At 36.7% G+C, this 21,615-nt stretch overlaps 1 protein-coding gene across 7 annotated transcripts in view; it reads right to left on the bottom strand.

Moving 5' to 3' along the window:
* sytl2a (synaptotagmin-like 2a) overlaps positions 1–21,282 on the bottom strand; it is a 149,240-nt gene extending 127,958 nt beyond the window's left edge. For 4 of the 7 annotated variants that reach the window (XM_039744393.1, XM_039744391.1, XM_039744392.1 and 1 more), the window contains exon 1: positions 21,183–21,282. The gene's annotated coding sequence lies outside the window, so the exon portion shown is untranslated. The remainder of the gene's footprint in view (positions 1–21,182) is intronic. The other 3 variants (XM_039744397.1, XM_039744396.1, XM_039744394.1) reach the window with 1 other exon arrangement.
* Positions 21,283–21,615: the final 333 nt, after the last annotated feature.

Genomic DNA, 21,615 nt, shown 5'->3' on the forward strand with positions numbered 1-21,615 from the left:
ATCAATAGAATTATTTTGGCCATGTAATTAATATGTTCTCTAGAGGCTTCCTTCGGGATGTATGCATGGCATGGTCCACAGGGAGAAGACCAAGAAGCAAATGCAGAATGCACTGGAAAGAAATTTTCCCAATAAAGGGATGAAGGAAGTTGCTTGCGATAGGGAAGCCTGGTAAGCCCAGTTAAGCATGTTGCTACTGTAACGCTCACCATAAAAGTGGAACATAAAGTGATAACTGTTTTGCTGCAACTGCACCCCCCCACCCCCCAAAGATACTTTAAGGGATTAAAACTCCCAGTAAGTTACATCACACAAGATATTAAAAATGTTTGAATTACACAAAGTCCACTGATGAAACCAACTAATGAAAACAAATGTATGCAAAACTAAGTCTAAATAAATCTTAACTCTTCCTCTAATCATTTTATTTTTGTCCAGTTGATATTTAAAATAAGACAATATCCAGTACTTTCATCATGCAGTGCTGCTTCTACACTGAACAGGTTTCATATATAAGATGTACACATTTTCCAGGGCCAAGTCTTTGCTCTTCTTAAGGTAACTACTGCCTGTCAAATTAAGGTATCTGGCTTTGGTGCATAAAAAGCATGTGTCAGAATTAGACGACTCCTATAGGAACATTCCATGAAAGTTTAATCAGATGTAACAGTGAGAAGTCAAACAAAACACCTTTTATTGGTTAACTAAAAAGATTACAATATGCATGCTTTCAAAGCAACTCGGGCCCCTTCTTCGGGCAAGATATGTGTTCTTGTATCTACCATGGGGAACTAATTGATTAAGTATTGTTGCTGCTATTAAATAATTTTAGCACATTATGGAAAGCAATCTGAGAAATTTGTAAGATGTTTCAAAACAACTTTCCATTTCCTAATGACACATTTGACTGCGTTTCTGTAAATATAGTACTATATGAGTTTATTTTAAATGAAAGATTTATTATATGCATTCAAAATACTATTTGTGTAAGCAGGTCTTTAGACATCATTATAACATTTTCTTTGTAAGTATTTGGTAAAAATGGGGTTTTCTATAAACAGGAATCAGAGATTGACTTAGATGTCCAATGAAAACACAGAGTTCAAAACTACTGAATACATACCGTCACACTATTGCAATTCTCCGCAGAAACATGAACGGGAACTGTATGATAGCAATATTTCTTCTCTCCTCCTCTCCCCTCTGCAGAAAGGAAGATTGACATGCCTCAAACCATGACAATACATCCAGAGTCAGACCACCTGGACCTGCCTCTCCTCCCAGAAACCTCAAAAAGGGGGGAAACCTCCATCTTGGAGAGACTGATCGATTATTCAAAATGTCTCAGTTTTGCACAGTGCAAAGCGTTTAATTTCATTCCTTTTGTGTGCCTTTTACAGGCTTTGCCTATGGTGCCCCAGACTTAGTCTTCTTACAAATACCAATCAAAACATTTTGGATATTTCCTTCAAAATTACAGTACATGAAGATTTCAAGAATATTCATGCCATAATGACTATTAGTTAATGTCCACAAAAAAATGGAAAAAAAAAATAAAAAACACCTAAAGCATATTGAGAGTTAGAGACTTAAAAACAATAATATATAATAATATAGTGGAATAATGCACTCTGTTATTAGCTCCATGTATCAGTGCAAATGATCACTGTGATTTTTGCAGTTTTCCACTAAATTCATAATGAAAATACACACTCCTGCATTGAAATTTTCATATGATTAGCTCCTCTTTTTGAGTGTTTATTCAGCAGTCAGAGGTGTACAGTTCAGCATTTTTTCTTTGCTTGCGAATTTATTTACTCCCAGAACAGTTTTTTCTTTTTTAAAAATCACACCCCCAAGGTTTGCTTAATTTAGCTGCGTACATATTCATTAAAATGGACAATTAACCCTTACTTTATGAACCGACTTTCTAAAGTGACGACTATGCCAGGAACCTTAAAAATGAAAATGACGACTATGCCAGGAACCTTAAAAATGAAAAAGTAAAGTGATTTGCTGAAAGATGGGCAGTGCATAAGAAGTGACAGGATTTAACCGAGTACCTCCGGATTTAAAAAGCATTTCCTTAGGCACTAAATCACACTTGAAAGTTAATAAAAACGGGCACAAATGCAAAAAAAAAAAAAAAGTGCTTAGGTTTTGACTAACTTGTTTAGACATGCCCCACAGTGCATACAAAACCATCAGGCCTAAGTGTAAAATACAAAAAACGATTCTGTAATATTTAATGTAAGGCAGATAAAAGTACAGTACACATTAAACGCCTGAAATGAAGGACAAAACAAAGCAGACCTTTTTGCATGGTTTTAGGCCTGATGCTCTTTAAACAACTGTTTTAATAAACACATTTTTCTGTAATGTATTTTCAAGTATAAACAAGTAGAGTGAGGAAAACTGCAGGAAGCATTCTCATAAATTAAGCTCATTAACTTTCCATATTTGTGGGGAAACAAACACTTAGTTTTGCCTAATTATATAGTATATCTACATTGTAACTGTGTAAGAAGGAATTAAAACAGCATTTAAGTTAACTAACTAGCCAGTATAATGAATGAAGAAATTGTTGATTACTGAACTGACTCTTACATCACATGTAAACTGGCTTAAAATGCCAAGGCCAAATACTCTGAATGCCAGCTAAAATGTCTCAGTTTCCAGGATGGGTCCCTTGTCAGAATGCAGCCTCTGCCCCTTAGCTGATAAGATGATCAATCCCAGTTCAAGTAACAGCATGGAGAAATCTCTTGGAAGCACCAGCTGTATACCAAGTTCAAATAAAGGATTATAATCCAAGGATGAACAACACTCATGCAACAGAACTCTGCACCAATTATCAACCAAACGGTTATGATTGTATGCACGCAAAAAACACAAAAGATACATACTCCTTTTAAAAACATTTGTAAAACCCAGATTCTTTCTTATCATCATCCTTACTATGCTCAACCTGGTAATAACCTCTGCTGTATAGCAGAAACCCCAGTGCTTACAGGGTGTGGCCATATCTTCCTTTACTCCAAAGGGCAACTGTGCTGCACTGGAAGCAGAGAAGACTTGCTGTATTAGAGTTGGACAAGGTTGCCATTAGATTAAACCTTGTTGAAAAATAAGCGTACAAGCAGAGAGAGGCCGCATGCAAAGCCACATGTTTGCCTTGCTAACAAATGGAACTGTCTGATCACCAGCCAACTCACCAAGAATAACTTTGCTTGCAACAAGAGGACTGACAAATTTGTGTCTGAACCTCTAAGAAAAACTGCGGTGCTATTGGCAACCAGAAGATGACAAAGGAGGCAAGCTCCTAAAACAAAGAAAGAGAAAGTGCTGAAAATTTTTCAATGTGTCTGCAGAAAGCTGACCAAAAAAAGAACAAAGCATTGTTTACATCAGACCATAAATATACCTACTTTGATTCCAAGAACTATTAATTATAACTTGTAAGTCTGGACAAAGCCAGATAATGTATTATGGTGTTGGTGAAACTTTAACTAAAATGTAGTAACCTTGTAAAGAATAAGTGAAAGCTTTTCTTAAGTTTCTTTCCAAATCCAATAACAATTAGGAGTGCGTTTGGGTAGTTAAAGTAAGTCTATCACAATGTTCAGTTCACATCAGAGAAAGTAATGTGGACTTTTGCTGATTAACTTTGTTCATAAACTGTTTTAAATTACAGGTAAATTCCTTTACAACGAACTCCCAGGGACCTAAAAAATATTTTGTTGTAACGAAAATTTCGTTGTAATGAGATTCTGTATTTGTTATTATAGTGCTTTCTTTAACTTGTGTCCAGGCATTTGCAATCATTTCAATAGCTTCTTTCGCGTTAATTTTAATCTCCTCCTGTCTACAAGTTATGCTGACGAGAATTTTTCTCAGCATCTCCTTTGCGATAATACACTTTCAGGGTGCGAAAGATGCCCAAATCCAATGGCTGAAGCACTGCTGTGCAATTGGGTGGGAGGAATTCAACGTGAACATCATCTAAATGTGGAAGCACGTTGTGGGCAGCACAGTTATCAATCAGGAGCCGAATCATCCATTTCTTCTTCATATTGTGAGGTTTCTGAACTCTTTTGGGGACCCCCCCAAACCCCAACAGGAACGACAGGCTGAAGTGTGTCCCGAAGCGTGATTGCAGTGTATGTGAAAGATTGCTTGTCCGTTGCTGGGGCAGGGCAATAGGTGGCTCACAGCAGTGCAGTCAAGCACCACAGAAGCACATCATAAATGATCGGGTCACGGTATAAGTCCCTGTCTTGCACCCCAAAACACAAGGCTTAGTCTCAGTACATTAGCAAAACCAGCTTTATTCAGCTTGAAACAGGAACGGCACACTTATTTACTGTAGCGTGATCTGCCACTCTGCTATACATAGACACAGCAGTCTGTCAGGGTGGTGGCCAGATCAGTGACCAAGTAATCCTGTTATCTGCATTTACAATTTACGTACTCCTAACCTTGCATCACCCATCGAGATCTTTTCTGTTTACTTTGGCAGAGAGACACAGCATAGCTGTGAGCCTTCTATTGCCCCATACAGACACGGAGATCACACTTCGGGACGCTCTTCGGTGTGCTGTCTAGTTGGAGGAGGTCCCAAGAGAGTTTACAAACCTCACATTTTCTTGAATGAGTGCCGCATTAATAGAAATGTTTCTTGAACGAGCGTCACTGAACCACATAAAAACGGCTTTTTCGACATCTTCAAATGCAGCAGTTCACATACATTTGCAACCTGAGATTTTTCTTCTTTTTTGCTTTCAAGAAAGTTGACAGCGTTGATGGTGAAATTCCGAATTCACTAGCAACATCTTTTTTCTTTTTGCCGCAATCGAGAGCTTCAAAAAATTAAAGTTGTTTCTAATATGAACTGTTATCGTTTTTTCGTGTCTGCCGTTTCTATAGGAGGGTGACAATGAGTTAAATTCAAATGGATGTTTTTCAAATGTTGACGAGCAATAAGCAAAAGGTTTCGCTAAAACAAAAGGCAAAAAAAAAAAAAAAAAAGTATGAGGTAAGTTCGAAGAAAGAAAAAAAGAAAAATTACAGTGTTTCTGTTTAGGGATCGTTGTGCACAACTGAGCTGCAGCCACAGAACTAACTGCTCTGTGGATGATTCATTCAGGCATTACAAGGTCTTTTGTGCACTTCATTGTAATGAAAGTATCTGCTGACTGTACTTCGTAGTAACATTGTAATTCATTGTAACAGAATTTTACCTGTAATTGCCAGCATTGCCAAAGGCAAACCTTATAGTTAATTAACTGAGTGATTAACCATCGTCTTTTTTACACATCTATCAATCTTCAAACCCACTTAACCATTTCAGACTCACTAGGAACTTGAACATAACCCTTTCAATTTCTGTGTTATAGCAAAACCCAACTCAGTACAAGACCATTACACTGCCTGGCACTCACACATACTGTACATAGTCACATTCACTTGCACTGGGTCAATTTTAACCTATTTCACTCATTTTTGGCATGTACGATTGAAACAGGAAGACCCAGAAATGTGTAAACTTCACTGAGGTAGTGCCCAGTCATAAGACCATCATCCCTATAAAAAAAATGTTAATTTGAGGTTTTGCACCACCAGAAATTTTGCAGTACTAGTTAAGTTACATGGTAGATCCCATGATGCAAAACATGACCAACATGCAAAATATATTCAACAAATCTCTAACTTCATCCAATCACTACTTTTAACAGCAGGACATTTAATTTTAAAAAACACTGTACATATTATGTTGTTGTATACTTAAAAAAAAAAAAAACAATTTTGAAAACAGTACATAAAGATCCCAGATCTACCATGATCAAATTGGCTCTAAAACTGTAGTAGGCTATGGTTACAAGTGTATATACTGCAATACAGGTACACTGGCAATTACATGCTTTCAAAAAGGCATTTATGAGGTAACTAACACAACTTCTAAACTACGCCTTACTGTGTGACCTCTAAAACAAGTTATTCTACATTATTTCTCAGTAAATCACCTGCCAAGAACATGACACTTACCTTGCAAGCTGAAGTACTCTGAACCATAACATATCAGTGCTTTACATTTTTTTGAGCATTGATTTTTACAGGAAATGTATGTGTACTATTGTAGTACATATGTTTAGCTATGTTGAATTGCATGTATGATCAAAAATTATTTTTTTTTAATCTTACTACTTTGATCAACAATTTATATCTATTTCAACAGTTTGTTTTGTGTAGTTCTGGAGAGCAAATAACTCAAATATACATGAGAATAGCAGATATCAAATTAAGGTTATCCTCTGGTTAAGAAGAAGTTTGCCACCATGAGGGTCATCCTTTATCTTCAAAGTCTGTGTGGTAACGTTAAGTTGATCTTGAGCCGTTCATAAACTCTGAACACAAAAAAAACAATAGCACAAAGGTGTGCTAAATCAACTCCAAATGAATACAAAGAAGTGAAAACAGAAGGAGAGACAAAAAGGGCAAAAGAAAAATATTCTTAATACCTCTCAAGGTGTTCTAAAAATGCAAGCACTGATTCCCACCTTGGTGTCGTTGGAGTAGTGTTTATACTCTACTTATTAGCACACTCTCCAAAAATATACTTTACCAAGCAGCAGCAATATTTCATCAGAGATTCCTGAACCCCTATAGTATATACGTTGCCTTTGCTGGAACTTCTATTCTTATTCTATGGGTAACTAAATGCCATGTCCTTGCATAGTTAATGCTTCCTATTAGCAGCAACACACATCTCTAACTGCCAGCACACCTCTACAAGTTGTTTGTTTATGAGCAAATCTGTCAGGGTTGCCAGCAGCTAGAGTCTACTATAGCACAACTGGGTAAAAAATAAGAACCAACCTAGATGGAAGTCATTCATTGCAGGGTTAATTCATACACATACACCATCATATTTGGCCAGTTTACAATTGCCGTTCAACCAAACATGCAGGTTGTGAGTGAAAAACCAGAGTACCTGGGGAAAACAAATGACGTAGACACAGTGCAGACTTCATACAGCAAAAACTGGGAAATGGTTTTCATCTTAGAATAATAGAGCCATGGGGCAGTATTAATAACCACATCCCATATTTCCCTCAGGGATCCCCAGCGATCTTAAAACTTGGCAGGAACTACCAACCTCTCTTAATTTACATTACTTTGGATGAACATTCACAAACACAGTAAACAATCAATTTTATTAAGTACAATTTTGTAATGATGTCTGTGATACGGTCAAAATATAGAATGTATTTATTTTTTTAAATTGTGGAATTTTAAATATTAGCACATCATGCTCTTTATTATAGATATGTGCTCAAATAACGATTCAAGGTAAGAGGTACAAGTTCTCAGAATAAACAGTGACTTAAATTTCAGTAAAAATATGAACAATAGTGACATATTCCCCCTCCCTGAGCCACAATATCTTTCTGTTCACAGAAATACCATGCCTAAATTTGACTCCGATAATTATGTTGCCAGCCACATTTTTGCGTCATTATTTTACTCGTTCCACTTAAAATTGGAGGGTACTTCAGCATGTGCAATTTTTGAAAATTTTGACCCAACCATTGTCAAAATTTTTACAACACTGTGGCAAAGATTCTAGAAAGCTTGACAATTCTCATAAAAGCAGAGCATTTAACTTAATGTTGATTTTTATATGATTTAAGGCAACATCTGAGAGTGCCTATGAAAAAAAATGATATATGGTAATGTTATGGGCTAGGCCAGTCGTTCCCAAACTCAATCCTGGGGACCCACTGTGGCTGCTGGTTTTTGTTCCAACCAACTTCTGTTTTTCATTGGACTCTTAGCCTAATTAAGTGAATCATTATTTCCCACTTTCTGTGTTTGAGTCAATGTAGAAATTACAAACTAAGTTTGGTAGATTTTTATTAAAATGTAATAAGCAGTTAAATGGGGAATATATATATATATATATATATATTTATATATATATATATATTTTTTTTAAGTCATTAACAGCATTTTCAACCTAAGTTTCATTCTGCTTTTTCAGGTGTTCTGTTTAATTGATTATTTACTAATTAGTGGGTCTGACACTGAAATTGTTGCCTCTTTCATCATCCCGGGTGTCTGCTGTGCTGGTTGTTAATTATCACTATTATGTTTAAATGAAGGGAGCAAACTACATAGGAAAAGGGGAAAATAATAGAAAAACAACAAAAGAGAGTTATTTCTACTTAAATCACATAGAAATATTTCTAAATGTTTTATAAATGTAAAAACCATACTGTTGTGTTTTTCTGAATGCAGAATAAGAGACGAATAAAAAAAGAGGTCAGTTGTTATCGATTATTATCACTTATTGTAAATGTGGTTGGAACAAAAACGGGCAGCCACAGTGGGTCCCCAGGATTGAGTTTGGGAATCACTGGGCTAGGCAAAGGAAAGATGATGATTATTACATATGCCAATAGTTTTCCTTCGTTGATTTTCCAGTTGTAGATAAAGAGATGAATCATGGCTTTCCATTGGCAGAAACTTTTAAAAACCTCTTTTTTCAATTTTATTTTAGGTTTTATTACAAATAAAGTAATAAACCTATTTTACAAAATATACTTCCAAGAGTTGAGTAATATAAAGAAATGGAAGAGTAAGATGATACAATATGTTAAGTGTTACAAATAGTATGTTTAAACAAGGATCTAAATAATTATACATAACCCTTTCATCATTTTGATCTTTTTTTTTTTTTTTTACTACAGAGATGCACGGAGCAAAGTGGATGGGGTATTTATTGCAGTGCATACATAGCCAAGCACACCAACAATCATTTGCAGACAGTTAAGAGGTGCCAAATAACCCAACATCTATGTGTTCAGGTTGCCAGAGGAAACAAAAGAAAATAACGTGTTTTATAAAGACATGTACACTCATTATAAAATGAGTGTTCAGGCTAGAAAATGAAAACCTGCTACTTGGAATTGAGAGGCAGCAATACTAACTAAAGTACAAAAATGCTATTGCTAGATTATGGTGTACTAACATCCATCTCCAGAATGATTTGTTTTATTCCAGAAGTAACATTCTAACCATTTCTGAAATGAAGTAAAACTTCTGAACTTATTTTAGAAAAAAATCTGTCGGCTAACAATCAATGTTAAATGAGTTAGTATGAAACGGTGCCATATCAAAATTGCAATGTTACCTTATAGAAGTGTGTTAAATCGAAGATAATATTAAAAAATAAATATTCTAATTACATTGAACTATTAGACGCAAATCATTTCCTTAAACCTCAGTTCAAGGATAGAAATGAAAATACCAACTTTGCTTAAAGTTTTTGAACATAAAGAAGTGCATACTATTGTATGGGGATTAGGGTTAGTTCTGCCAACACATAATTACATGAGCACTGGAAGCGGTCAGCCAAAGGTTACTTCCCAAAAAGCACTGCACATTCTGTAGGATCATTTCCTCATTGCAGAGGTGTGACACTTCACCTCCTAGAAATGAGCCATATACAAATATTAGTATTTGCTTATTTTTATTGGTTTTACTGTTACATCAAAGGTTTTTAAATTCAGCCTTGGATATCTTTCACAAGGAATATTCACACAAAAAGCCATGGTCTACCAATTTACAATTTTCCTACCAACCTAACATACATTGCTTTGACGCTGTAGAGGAAACCCAATAAAACACATTGAGAGCTTACAAATATCTGTATAGTTATTATGCCAACAAGATTAAATCCAGGTCTCTGGAGCTATGAGACAATGACAAAAAGCTTTGAGGTAATTACCTGGATATCAAATTCTGCTTGTTGAGAACAAGATGAGGATGACAAATCTTGACAGGTGCATTTCCCTACACACCACCCACTGTGCTAATTAGAACACTGCTTGCATTATTCATACTAACTAACCCACTCTAGTTGCACAGGTGTACTTCTTACAATAAAAAGAAATTTCCTAAGACAATAGGTCTTGGTTATAGTGCTGCTGAAAAACTGGATCTATCAGAAATTACTATGTAATAGACTACTTTTTGTTTTTTTCTTCTTCTTCTCTCTCTCACCCCCAGGGCCTAATATTGTTATTTTGCTGGACAGCTCTTTACTCATAAATCTGCTAGATACAATTGGCCATGAGTAAAACAGTCATGCTGTTCATGGTTTTGTTGATGGTCATACGAAAATACAATTTACAGGAAACTTTATTCTTCTGAAACAGGTAATTAGTAGGAATAATGGGAATTTTGGGTATAAACAATCTCATCCTGTAAAAATTGTAGCTTTATTCAGATCTGAATGGAATCTGGAATCTAGTAACATTACAAAGTTTCAGAGGGTCTAGATCAAAAGCTACTTCAACATATGGCAAACAGCAATGACGTTTATAGGCTGCACATGCAATGAATTGAATATTTTAAGCCTTGTACAAAAAAGAACCAGTTTAAAAAAAACAAAAAAAACACACAATATAATAAACCATGTATAATGTTCACCCCTTCTGTTCTGTCCGGGATAATTATTTTATTGAGCTGCACAGCCTTTAAAACTGACCAAGGCATGCCATCACTCCTGAATTGTGCTATAACTATAACTAGGTCTTGAAGTCAGCCGTTACCCTGTACCACTACTTCAGTGATTCTGCTTTGTGATCTCCAAGGGGACACCGAAGGTCTCTGCAGTATTGCATATGTTTCACCACCAAGGGTCACTGTCAACTACCTCGTTGCTCTAAGTATACATACTGTATATAAGCAAGATTGACAATCCAAGGGAAACAACCCCCAGCCCAGCCAACCTCTCCCATCAAAGTTGTATGTACAGTAATCCCTCCTCGATCGCAGGGGTTGCATTCCAGAACCCCCCGCAATAGGTGAAAATCTGCAAAGTAGAAACCATATGTTTGTATGGTTATTTTTATATATTTTAAGCCCTTATAAACTCTCCCACACTGTTAACATTATTAGAGCCCTCTAGACATGAAATAACACCCTTTAGTCAAAACTTTAAACCGTACTCCATGACAAGACAGAGATGACAGTCCTTTCTCACAATTAAAAGAATGCAAACATATCTTCTCTTCAAAGGAGCACTGTCAGGAGCAGAGAATGTCAGAGAGAGAGAGAGAGAGAGTGTGTGACAGAAAAGCAAACAATCAATACGTGCTGTTGGGCTTTTAAGTATGCGCACCGCGATAAAGCAGCCGCAAAGAAGGGAGCAATGTGAATGTAGTCTTTCAGCATTTTTAGAGTAGCATCCGTATCTTCTAGGCAAACAGCCTCTGTGCAAACCGCCCCTCTGCTCACACCTCCTCCGTCAGGCGCAGAGAATGTCAGAGAGAGTGAGAGACCCCGAGAAAGGCAAACAATCAAGCACCGCTTGGGAAGCACATTGTATATCATTGGGGAGTTTCATTTAATACGTAATACATGCTCTGATTGGGTAGCTTCTAAGCCATCCGCCAATAGCGTCCCTTGTATGAAATCAACTGGGCAAACAAACTGAGGAAGCATGTACTTTAAATTAAAAGACCCATTGTCCACAGAAATCCGCGAACCAGCGAAAAATCCGTGATATATATTTAGATATGCTTACATTTAAAATCCGCGATGGAGTAAAGCCGCGAAAGTCAAAGCGCGATATAGCGAGGGATCACTATATTTCATACCACACCATGAGGAGTAGGACAAAGCTGATGGATTAGGGAATACCGTGTGCACCCAAGGACACGCCTTGTTAAGCAAGTGTTCTTTGAGCTCTACGCAACTTCCACTTTAGCCTTCATTTGTATAAAGCACCAGCCCCATTTCTTTGTACATGATCATTTCTCAGGTATCAGACAAAAAGGACTCTGTGCCTAAGAATAGCCTACTCATTGCAGCATCATTATCAACAAATATTTACCAAAAAAACAACAACATACCACAGGTCAGCTAATTTTCATTTTTCTGAAATCAACCAAACCATCTGGGTTATTTAGTTTTTTCCATTGTGGGGGATTTACACTTAGTGAATACCTACTCACCTAGATTAATAATCCTGACAAATTTTAGCTTTTGGTTATGCGTGAGTGAATTTTGCATTATTATTTTTTTTTTATCTACATATTAAGAAAAGCTTTTTACTTAAGAGTTCAACCCTATAAGAAAATCATTTTAAGTAGCCATATCTCTGACCTTGGACTGTCGGACTGATTATTAGCTTTTTTTATTATTGTAGGTTGTGGAAATGTTCAATAACCTGGGTTGTCCTGTATAAACAGTGTGTACACACAAAAATGTTGTGTACGCCCATTTCCACGCTAACTTTGAGATGTATAAAATCTGCACAATCTTGTCGGCATAAGAGAAAGCCTGTTTAAGAAGCACATAGAGATTAATGACTGGGTAGGCGAACACACAGAATATGAAGCATTTAACATGTTACTTTAGTTACAATGGGATTTGAGAAACTCTAGTAAATTGAACATTGATTTTACGATGAGGTTTTGGATGTTCTACTTTAATGGCACAATAAATTAAGACATTAAAGTTGAAATTTCAAGATTAAAGTCGATATTTCAATTACAACTTTGACATACACCTTTTTTCTTCTCTGTGGCCCTGATAGTTTTCATATGATACTTGCCTTTTCATGTCGACTTTGTCATCTGACCATTTCTTCTTTATTTTGGGCACTGTGCAACATTCTGAACTTAAACTTTTTAGTGTCACTCCCTCGATTTCCTTTTGTTGCTCATACCACTGCCTAAGTCACCAAATTGTACATTTTTCCTTGCCTCCATTTCACTGAGTAGAATTTTCACTCAGAAAGAGCTATCTGTATTGATTTACATATTCAAATATGCAAAATTCTGGGAGGAATCAGGGTGGGGCTGTAGGGACATGTATTTGTGCTAAAATTCATGTTGATTAGGATTTATAAAGGGGAAGTATGAAAAACTTTGCTGGCATGGTTTTATGTATCTATTTTTGTGCACATGCACATTTCTGTTTTTGTCTGTATCATATGCCATGTTTAGTGTGAATTCGTAATACATGAGGCCCCTGGTCTGTCTAGATCTTCAAATTCTGAATACACCTCTTTGAAAAAGGTAACAACAAGTGACAAGTAGAAAGATCATATGCCAAATCCCACCACAGAAACATTACATTTTAGTTTGCTTGCTACATTATAGATTTTAAAATATATATCAAAAATGTACCGAAGAAACACTTTATTACTGAAATGTAGAGAGATCATCTATCTACCCTAGTTTGGACACAGATGATAAGAAACAATATTTTCCATCCATCATCAAAAACCACATAATACAGACTTAACTTCCACCCCCCTGAACTATCTCAGAAACATCAGACAGAAGTCAGAAATCAACTCTGTAAACACAAAATCAATAACAGGTCCAACATAAGATACCCATTAATACCCAATATTTTTTTTTCAGTTATGTGTGGAAAAACATATATACCTAGAGGAAACATCCCACATAAACAAGGTAACATGCAAACAACACAAACTATATGTATGGAATTGAATCATGGACTCAATAGCTGGGAGGGATATACCTTTTTTTTTTTTTTTTAAACAAATGAGACACAGACCGGGCTCAAAGCACTCTCAAGAAAATCATTATTTCTTAAACACAGTATAGTCCTGCAATACTAGCAGAGAGAGAGAGAGAGAGATGGATAATATCCAACTACTTCAGAAGAATGAATTTTTAAAATGTAATGTTGCTTCCTTCACCTGACAAACTATTAGTTCAGCCTTTTCTACCTAACAAGTCTTTGCATGAAAGGGAAAATCTCTCTGTCAGACATAATTTGAATGACCAAATCTTACTCACTAAAATATCTGAATAAAACAAAAACAACATTAAATACTTATTAGTTACGTGATTTCTTTGAAATCATCTTCTTTATCTACTATATCTGGTTTAGAGATCTTGTGATATTTTTCATATTATAGCATTAACCTCTTTGCCACCATGCTGCCCATGGAATAATTACTTGAAAACAAAATGAAAACATACCAATTAACCTGGAGACATATTTGTATGTTATAATGAAAGCAGACAAAAATATCCTTACTAAAATATGATTTTAAAAAAGCAAATCAGTAATGTGTATTAATTTGCTTTCATTAACAGATAAATGTAAACAAGAGACAAACTGTAATATATGAGCTAACTTAATGCAGATTTTGGGTGGAGGATTGTGGTTTGGTTTTTGAATATATTTTGCTTTTCTGTCATCCCACAGCACTTCTATTTATAAAAAGAATTCTGGGCTTGTTTTCCAAAGCCCCTCTTAAAGAATCCAAAAATATTTCCGACTCACTTTCCATTCAAAAAATTACTTTTTAATGATAACTCTTCAAACTATCTTTTAATTTCACTGCTCACAAAGGCTTAAAAAATTAACTTAAAAAAATACTTCAGTATTGCCTGAAGCAAACTAATTTGATAATCTAGCACATTTGGTCAGCCTTAATTCAAAGAACATGCTAAATTGTGAAACAGCAGTCACAGGACACGAAGTAGTAATTTGTGATGCATGAAGTACAGCATGCTATGACGTCTCAAGCAAATTTACAACCACTTGTATCCAATAATCCAGCTAAAAATGAATGATGTTTAAGAGAATGTAAATTTACTGTACGCAAAAAAGCATGTCGCAGGCAAAGGGCCCACGTATCATTAATATAGTTTTTTTTGTAGATGGAGCATGTGATGTCAATCATAGTGTAAGTTTGCCTGGCCTATCCACATAAACAGGGCTTGTCAATATTCATTTTAGACGAGGAAGGATCTCCTCTCTCCTTCTACCAGCTTTTGCTACAATGATAATGAAACTATTGATAAACTGTGTGTCCCTGTCCTAGGCCTGCTGGTTATCACTGGATAATTCCTTTAACTGCTTTAATTTTCCCTTTCACCAACCATACTATTTGAAAGTGAAATTGAACTGACCAGTAAAAACAAACTGCAAAGGCACTTCGAAGTAAAAATTTGTAGCACCCACAACTTGGAGCTGAACAGCAATTTAAGTACCTTAGAAAAAACTATCAAGAAATGCAGATGAAAACATTGATGTGAACATACAGATGCCTCAATTGCAGCTGATTAACTGAAATGAAAATCCAACATGTCAACATCCTTTATATGGTGCCAAATATATTTAAGGCAGCACCCTTTGTAAAGAAAAACACATTTGTCTTAGATTTGTCAGTATGCTGAGCTCATGTGCAGCAATGATGGGTAATATAACCCATAACTCCTGGCAATAGACATTATTATCATACTCAAGTGTTATTTTAATACAGGGCAATACTCAGTGGCTAGAAACTTAGCTCAAAAGAAAGTAAATATAGATGTTCAAGATTAGCATTGGGAACAGATGTATAATGCTCTATAACGTATGGAAAAGAAAAGGGAAACTGGAGCTTAAACAGGTTGTGTGCTTTAAGCAATCATATGAAGGTAAAATCATTACATTTGCAATAATTACTGCTCAATCAACTTACAGTTTTGGAAGTTTACCTCAAAGGAGTACCGGGCAACATGCTCTCTAAAATATACTAAATAATACATCTCAAAATGCATCTGAATTACAAACTTTACACCCTGTTAACAATACAAGAAAATTCATTGTTTAAATGAGCAACATAATATTTATTTTTCACTTGCATAAAAATAAAGCACAAAACAACCTAATATAGTTTTTAAGTCAGTGGCTTTAATCATAACACAAAGGACATAAAATTGTCTATTATTACACATACAAATTCAAAACATCCCATATTTTTATTTAAACCTTATGGTTTGCATTTTAAGAGAATTTTTGCAAAGTTAAAAATGCGCTAAATATGTAACAATTACTTCAAACTATACTAGTAAACAATGGAAAACTCAAGCGTGGCATGTAACTTACTAAAGGAAGGATAAACACTAGAATGTTTTTCAATAAGGTGACCCAGTTATCCAGCTGCTGTTAAGCAAATACAGTGGAACCTCGGTTTGCGAGCATAATTCGTTCCGGAAACGTGCTCACAATCCAAAGCATTCGTATATCAAAGCGACTTTCCCCATAAGAAATAATGGAAACTCAGATGATTCGTTCCACAACCCAAAACTATTCATATAAAAATGATTAATACAAAATATAAAGTAAAAATACATAAAACAAATTAACCTGCACTTTACCTTTAAAAAGAATCATGGCTGGTGTGAGTGAGTTTCTAAACTCATGTGGGATTCCACCCAACGGGACAACACGCGGAAGAGTGTCCCAAAGCAGTCGCAGTCTCCCAGCGCTGTAGCAGTTCGCCGTATAAGCGCGAAACATGCTATAAGCGCCTGCCGTCAATGGGTGATACAAGGAACATTATAAAGATCCCGCTACAATAAATAACAGCGCTGTTGCTGTTTCAAGCTGAATAAGGCTAGTGTTGTTAAAGTACTGAGACTCAGCTTTGTGTTTTGGGGCGCAAGATGGGGACTCGCACTTCACAGCGCACACATAGTCACAATGCTGTAGTAAACAGTATACGCTCGTACGGATGTTGACTATATGAGTGAGGCACACAGACTCAGACGGAGAATAGGAGACGATTGCCCTCAAGAGAAGAGAGAGACGCGCTGTGCGCGAGCGAGATAAGGAAAGAGAGAGAGAGAGAGAGGCGCGCGCGAGTTAGCGAAGGAGAGAGAAAGACGCAATGTGCGAGCAAGAGAGATAGAGAGAGAGACGCGTACGCGCGAGAGAGAGAGAGAGAACCACCATCAGCTCAGTTGTGATCACATGACGCTCAGAAGACAAAGTGTATCCATACTACTCGTATTGCAAGACATCGCTCGTTTATCAAGTCAAAATTTATTAAAAAATTTTGCTCGTCTTGCAAAACACTCGTACACCAAGGTACTCGTAAGCCGAGGTTCTACTGTACGTGTATTGAGAGGACCCAAGAATGTAAATGGTTTGTTTGGCTAAGGACATTAAACAACTACAGTGCCAGGAGTGAAATGGAGACCACTTCCCAACATCCCACAAAGGACTAAGGTACAGCTTGGCATTAAATGATAAAATGACAGGATCAAGTACCAACTGGCATGTGATTTTGGGTCTGCAATCAAAATACTGTTTTCTTAGTTTATAGAGGTTGGGTGACCATAGTTTATAATTCTTTTATTACTTATTTTATGATATTAATATTAGAACATGTGACTTATGTAACATTTTTTTTCTCATTGTCACTTTTTATTTAATTAGTTGATCTAAGATTGACTAATTTTCTTTGTCTCTCCCCTCCCCCCATCAGCTGAAATCAAGAGCCACAAATAAAAAATTCTGAATCATAGTTTCAGCATTCACCAGTCACTAAATAGAATCAAAACAGTGTAAATTATCTGCTCATAGCCACAAAGAATTTATCTTGAGGGTTTAGACCCACCAGAAACTCGTGATCCACCCAGCTGCTCCCTTACTCCTAGACCTTATAAAGATAGCAGAACCTGATGTTTCCCTACTTCTAATCATGTTCTTTTCCACCAGGTTTACCAGTCTCTGATATCCATGCGATCGATCGATAGATAGGACTGTGACCTAGGGAAAATAAATTTTATAGAAGCTCAAAAAAATTATATACTGTAATTTATTACGTACATATATGTATTGTAAAATAGCCCACCCTGCGCGCGCACACACATGCACGTATAAAAACTTCTGGCTTGGTTAACAGAGAGCTTTTGTGTTCAATAACAGGCTTGTAGGTGGATACAAGATGAGGCCGTATCTGCTCAAACTGTACCACAGGTTAATATTTAAAGTTATTACTATTTGGATAGAGTGGGTCCAGCTTATCGGGTCCAACCATGAATGGAATATGCCTAATAGCCACTTGATTCCTAGTTTGTAGTCAACAGCATTCACAATGATTCATCACTAAGATACTAATATAGAATGAATTAAGGTGTCCCAATGTACAGTGACACCCATCCCTATTCCTACAGCAACCCCTTCTTACCCCCAAAATCAGTTATGTCATTGTTTTATTAAATAAAAACATGCTGCACTCCTGTTCAATTAAGATAAGCTCTAAAAATAGGGTATTATGAGGTAACTGATCAAAGTAGAAAATAAGTGGTTTGTAGCAAAATAAATTAGATAACACTGTAAATGAAAGAAAAAACAGCACTACAACGTATGCTATTTGCCCTATGTAACAGATTAGTCTCATATCTTTTGTGCTGTTTGTTATTAGATTTACTTTTGTTTGGTTTTTATTGTGAGCTGTTACTTGACTCTGCTTCATATTATACCAATTATACTGTCCATTATAAAAAATGTGTGACTACTTCTGTTGCTGTTATCCATGTGCAAAACCCATAAGCCATTCCTTCTCACATCTTGTAACTTGTCGACACTTTCCGTGTCTGCTAGCCACAGCTTGTGCAATACTGGCCTTCCCAACACATTTCTGCTGCTTATTTGTAGGCTGTAGTTTTTAAAGATGTGAAAGTCTAACCATACTAAACATACCTTTTCTGTTTCCGTAACTCTAAAAAGCCTATAACAAACATTCAGTGTGTTTTTGAATTGATAAAGTCTGATACACTTCATAGATAATCTGCTTTAGAGACAGTACTACAACAGCTAACCAAGTTTCCTCCAGTTTGTTGTCCAAGCAGATACTCTTTACAGTATCTGGCCTCACCTTGACCTGTCCATTTTCTAATCTGCTAATCCAATAAATTATAAAATGTATACCTAAACCAGTGAGAAATGCTTCTGATTACATCGCTGACAGCTGCTCCATAATTCACAAAATGTTTTTAAAATGTTCTTTCTTAACTCCAGGTTGGTCAATGTTTGTTTTAGAGCTATATTTTTCACTTGGAGAGATCTTTTTTGGGGTGCATACTAAAAAAAAAAAGTAGGCTATCTGGCTAGGGACCGGTTTAGTATAAATATGAGTTTTACAATCAATCATAAAGTAACAACCTACCTATCTACAAGGCAGTCTATGCAAGAAAACAGGCACAGTGCAATTTCTACATAACTCACTTCACTGAAAAAATTAGTAACTGGAGCCAATATGTAGGACTGCCCCTGAACAGTCAGCACCCTCTATACAGGAGATCTGCATTGTTGTGACTACTTACATGGCATGAAGGGATCTTGCATTGTAACTCTAGCCTGGAGTGTCAAACTGAGATCCTGAAGGCCTGCTTAGCTGCTGGTTTTTGTTCCAGACACTTTCTGAATTAGTGCTACTAAGGAACTTGCCTTCATTTTAATTGCCTTACTTTAAAAAAAAAAAATGAAGCATTTTGAATCTTTAAAAGTATTTTCCTTAACCAGCTGCCAAATAATGAAATGAGAAGCGAGTAAACAGATGACCAGATAATACAATCCCATTTGCACCTGTGTGTCCATCAAACAATCTCTGATTCATTAGAATATTTGATGAGAAAAAAGTGATTCTGACCAACAAAACATTTAGAAAATAAAAAAAAACAACTTTGGAAATATTTGGTGTAGCAGAATGACAGCATTAACGAACCATAAAGTTAAATAAATGTTTCATTATGAATAAGAATTTGTTTCTAATTTTAAAATAGAGCTAAATGTAAATTATGCTGCATCAGGGGCCGATTTTGAGATCCCTGAAGTCACTGGTCATCTGTTGGCAGAACATGCATCTCAATATTTTAAGCAATTAAACATTTCTGTACTGCGGTGGGCTGGCGCCCTGCCCAGGGTTCGTTTCCTGCCTTGCGCCCTGTGTTGGCTGGGATTGGCTCCAGCAGACCCCGTGACCCTGCAGTTAGGAAATAGCGGGATGGATAATGGATGGATACATTTCTGTATCTTTAAAAAAAAAGTAAATGAATTAAAGGGGATGCAAATGTACTGTTTCATTAAGTAGTAATTTAAAAAGTGGCCAAAATAAAAACTTGCATTTCTCTAAGATACGAGTTTGACAGCCTTACTCTTGCCAATTGTGCCATCTATCAACACTATAACACTGATCGCGAGTTCATCCCCAAATTATTTTGCAATTGAAGCACTGAATAAATAATACTGTAAATTGCAGGTGTGACTTGGGCGGTTTCCGTTTTCGAACTAAACCACTGACTAAGGAGGTTATGGCCTGTCGCGGATTCTATAGGCAGCTTTATCTCGAGAAGTGGTATTTAATATGAAATGCTCGACATAAAATACCAACAGTACTTTTTTTTTTTTATGTGGGTTTCCTTTAGGAAGCCACATCAGTAATGACGAGTGACCAAGGCGTGCTTTACTGAAGTCTGAGTTTAGCGAATGAGAATAACCACATCCTTTCAAGTTAACACTTCATATTGGGAAATACCACAGCTTCGAATCCGCCAGTTTAGGTAGGAATCTTGGCGAATACCAAAACGACCTCCGGAAACGCTGGTGGGCAGCTAAACCTGTATTGAATGTTTACAATCCGAATTACGGTCAAACACAAACATAAAAGTCGAAACATATCAGGCAACCCTACGTAACTTAAAAGCGTCAAAAAGTTAACAGCCACCACGCCACGTAAAAGGTAATGACGGGGCGGCAACCTCGCGTACCTCCAGTTCTACAAAGTTGGCTGTATGACTTGTTCACTTTGATCTCACTTCACCACCAACACTTTAAAACGAAAGCCTACCACTGCAAGTTTTTAAAGGCACCCCGGAAACTCGCGCTTCATTTACACCTGCGTACTCCGGTTGCCTTTACGTGGAACGCCTGTCCTCTTCTTTAAAGATGTCCAGATCAATAAACCTTTCCAAAATTTCGTATTTTCTCGGATACACTGATAAGAGAAACAAACAAAAAAAAAAAGCGAAAGGGCTCTTAGCTGATAACATAAGCAGCCAAGGACTCACTCTTCGTACGATACCTGCCGTGGCTGCTACACCTGGCTGGACGGCTTTGCGCAGTGAGCGCCCGCAGCAGCTCGAGCTTCTTCCTGTTGGAGCTCGCAGCAAGACTGCAGTCGTGTCGGGACAGGACGCGCAGCCAACTTGCAATTTTTTTTTTGTTCGTTTCTCTTTTCAGTCTTTGACGACTTAAAGCCTTAACAGCTTTCTCCTCAATCCCCACCCAGCATAAACACACACGGATAAATAAACATGACAAATAACCAAGAGAAAAAGAGCGCCGCTTACCCTCCTTAGGATCCTGCTAGCCTGTGCTCTTCACAGCCGCACTGAAGATAAGAATCGCGAATACGGAGTTTTCCGGCGCTCGGGGTTTGGCTACCACTGACACATCAAAAAGGAGGAGTTTTTTTTTTTCTTCATTGCAATGGTAGTACCAGCCTGCCTCCCAGGGATGTAACTCTTACTTCTCCATTAATACAAGTAAAGAATAAGTCATTTTACTAAAGTATCTAAGTGTCATTGTGGGAAGTAAAACGAACTGATCTGTCTATAGTAAGTTTATGCAAAAAACTCATCTGGGGTATTTCATTTATTCCTTTATTTTGTTATGCATTCATATACTGGCAAAAGCCTCTAAACCAGATGTGTCAAACTCCAGGCCTGGAGGGCCACAGTGGCTGTAGGTTTTCATTCTAAGCCTTTCCCTAATCCGTGACCA

Source organism: Polypterus senegalus, chromosome 2 (assembly GCF_016835505.1).
Source record: "Polypterus senegalus isolate Bchr_013 chromosome 2, ASM1683550v1, whole genome shotgun sequence".
Classification (NCBI taxonomy): domain Eukaryota; kingdom Metazoa; phylum Chordata; class Cladistia; order Polypteriformes; family Polypteridae; genus Polypterus; species Polypterus senegalus.